This window comes from Meleagris gallopavo, unplaced genomic scaffold, assembly GCF_000146605.3.
Source record: "Meleagris gallopavo isolate NT-WF06-2002-E0010 breed Aviagen turkey brand Nicholas breeding stock unplaced genomic scaffold, Turkey_5.1 ChrUn_random_7180001899019, whole genome shotgun sequence".
Classification (NCBI taxonomy): Eukaryota; Metazoa; Chordata; class Aves; order Galliformes; family Phasianidae; genus Meleagris; species Meleagris gallopavo.
In genome coordinates, this window is record NW_011162343.1 from 12,549 (window position 1) to 15,895 (window position 3,347).

At 46.2% G+C, this 3,347-nt stretch overlaps 1 protein-coding gene across 3 annotated transcripts in view; it reads right to left on the reverse strand.

The window, feature by feature from the left end:
- The window catches only part of HOXA3 (homeobox A3), an 11,281-nt gene extending 10,546 nt beyond the window's left edge, over positions 1 to 735 (reverse strand). Inside the window, exon 1 of one of the 3 annotated variants that reach the window (XM_019611329.2) lies at positions 416 to 735. The gene's annotated coding sequence lies outside the window, so the exon portion shown is untranslated. The remainder of the gene's footprint in view (positions 1 to 415) is intronic. The other 2 variants (XM_019611334.1, XM_010727474.3) reach the window with 2 other exon arrangements.
- Positions 736 to 3,347: the final 2,612 nt, after the last annotated feature.

The window sequence follows — 3,347 nt, forward strand, 5'->3', positions numbered from 1 at the left end:
CGCAAATCCATAAGTAAACAAACGCACCGAGCGAAATGAAAAATGTATTTGAATTAAAAATCATAATAATAAAAATCGTCATCATCATCAAAATGCCACAAAACGCTAAAAGGAGGCTTCCCGTCTCTCGCCGGCCATAAATAACGATAAGATGGCAATCGGGGGGCCGGAGCGGAGGCAGCTGGCCATCAGCAGCAGTGTGGGATCTCTATGGAGAAAAATAAATAAAGCAGCTCCGCTCGCTGCGAGGGGAGAGAGGAATATTTACCGCAGCAAATTGAAACAAAGAGGGAAGCAGCCCGGCCCCGGTGCAAACACACGCACGCACACACACGCACTCACTTCAGCCTTTTCTACTGACCTTTGCCTCGAACAGCAATAACTCACCACATAAATGAACAATCAACGGAAATACCTTAAAATAAAATCCATCCTTTCTAACGAAGCATTTCGTCCTCTCCGCTCGACAATAAGCTTTCCATAAGGAACGAAAGCTGTCAGCGGAATGGCCAGCTCTTGAGGGGACGGTGATGGGGGCAGGAAGAAAAAAAAAAAATAGAAAGCAGTGCTTGCTCTGAACAGAAACTGGAAAAGCGTAATCGCAGACGGAGCCAGACCGGGTCTCCACTCCAAATGCCACAATAATGCGCTGTATTATGTGCTCACGTGGTCATACGTCAACTTAAATCCTTTTATTTGAAATAGGGAATCACTGAAGGAGCGGGGTTTCTGAGAGCGAGCCGTGGCTTTTTAGAGCCTTAACCCGGTACGTTAGAGGAGAGTTTAAAGGGATAGAACAATAACAACAACAACAACAAAAATTAAAAAAATAGAATAAAATTCCAATACAAGAGCCGGCGCTGCCGGTTGGGGGGGGTGGGGGGGGAGGGGGGAGGGGAGTAGGAGGGGATCGGTTCGAGTCTCCTTCATCCCACACTAGCATTTCTTTATACAAAGCCCATCGGAAAGTCGGAAGAATCCTTGCGCCGTGGGATCGCACCGCACCCTGATACTGAGCCTAATTAACCGGCATTTGCTCTCTGGGCCACCGCACTGCCCCACGTCGCACGTTCTCTTCAAGCCCCGAAGAAAGCCCAAATCTCAACGCCATTCTTTTCAGCTCCCTTCTACATGGGACGATTCCCGACCTCCCCCCCTCCCCAGCCGCCTCTGCCCTCCATTGTATAGGGCTTGCTGCCTCCCACACGTTACATCGGGGCTCCTGCAGAAACTTAAAAGACCTATAATTACCTGACAAAGGCAAAAAAGAGTCTCTTCTAAGAGGCTAGTTGATTTTTGTCCTTGTACCACACTATGGAGCACGCACCTTCCTTCACTGGCGTGCCTCTGAATTTTGCAAAACCTTTTGGGACCTCGCTGTTAAACCTGTGCTTACGCATTTCCTATACAGCTACTTTGAGTGATGCACAAAATTATAGGTTTCTAACGATGAAAAAAAAAAATTAAGGGAGGGGAGCTGTCGCCTGAGGGGAGAGAAAAAAAAAAAGAAAAGAAAAGAAAAAAGGAAGAAGAAGAAGAAGAAGAAGCCCTATTCGGCCCCCGAGCCTGCCCAGCGAGCCAGCCTCGCCTGTGTGTGAACACATCACATCTTCCCTGCAAGGCAGTTTAACTTCTGCTATTGACACAATAAACTAAACAAACAAAAGAAGCCTTAATCTCACCCAACTTTTTGGAAGGAGTCGCAGAGAATTGGACAGAATCGCGCTTTTAACGCGTTCCTGACCGCGTCTCTTGACTCCAGCATTATGCGCTGTGATGTGAATACCTTTGCCTAAACCTTTCCACCACCCCCACGGGCTCGAAGAAAACTTTCAGCCAACTGCATATCCCCCTTAGCGTTTCACCTGCACTCCACTGAGCAGAAAGGGAGGGGATTTCTTTTGGAAGGCGATTTTTACTGCTAGGGGCATGCCTTCCTACTCTCGCTTGGGCTGTAAAAGTGGGCCACTGGAATTTAAACCCATCAGTAACAGCGTATATGAGTGGACAGTGCAGCAAAGTCAGCGTGACATTACAGCAGAGGAAGAATTTGCAATTTTTCATAGGGAACTCGCTAAGCTCGTGACAGGGCACACATACATTATCCCTCACTAGGAACTGGAATAAAAATGATAACACCTCTGAAAGAGAGAAGAGAGCATTATCCGCACACGACAAGGCGGTAGTTAGCAGCACGACGTGGGACTCCATAGGGCACTCCGGAGCCCTCGTCCTAAACGTGAACCAACGCTGAGATTTACTGGACGGGGCAGATTCATGGCTCTTTTGAATATAGCGCGTTTAGGTCCCATCAAAGAAACACAGAGAGAAGTTCCCCTGCAACAATGAGGCCGAAATTAATGGGGAATGGAGCAGATATTGAAAAAAGCAGAGCAAGTCTTTCTAGGGGCCGTTGTAAAAAGTTATCGACTGCTTTGCGTCAAAAGCAGAAAGATGGCTTTAGAAGTTGCAGTCCTGAGCAAATAGAAACTACAAAAGCAATAAATCACAATCATAAGTCAGCTTAAATGCCTTAACTAGCTACGGCCACTGGCTTCAAAACCCCGTTTCTATGAACGTCTTTATTAGTATTAATGGTCAAGTTAATGCTAAAACTACTGTTTAACAATTAACTTCGTGTCTGCAGTGGGGAAACTAATTAATTCTTGAGAAAAGTAACTCCTTGACGGCTGAATACCTGACTCTGTGCTTCGAGAGGGCTGAGGGGGAGTCCTCCCTGCTGCACACTGTCCTGGGTGGCAGCTGAAAATGATTCCCCCGCCGAATTTGGAGAAGGCTTTCTTTGCTCCACTACTTATGATCACGGGTTTACAAACACAAATTCAAAGGACCGTGTAAGTAGCAGACGCTAGATTTCCTCCGCCATCCCATATATTACTTTGTTCCTGTTCCTGGACATTCAAGGCTGTGTTTTATGACCTCGATGATTTGGAGACCTGAAACATTGTTTCTGGTCGAGGAAAAAAAAAAAAGAAAAGAAAAGAAAAAGAAAACGTGGCGTTTCTCAGTGAGTCTCCTGCTGATTTTTGTGTGCTTTATACACATGGGTCCGAGTTGGGCTGAAACTCCAGCCTCGGTAACAACAAACAGATCTGAGTTCAGAACGTGCACTCTTTACTAGAAACCCTTTAGCCAGCTCTGGCACCAATAAACGCTCCTAGCATTAATGTGATTTAAAGTTACCTTCAGTACAAATAAATTTCGAATTTCTGCCGTCTTTCATGTTTACATTTATGGCAGTCGTTAAGAGGTCAGGTTGTCACTCCCATGCAGAGAGGACATGGGAATCGCCGCATTACACGAGTATTTATTTCCTCGCTTCCTCG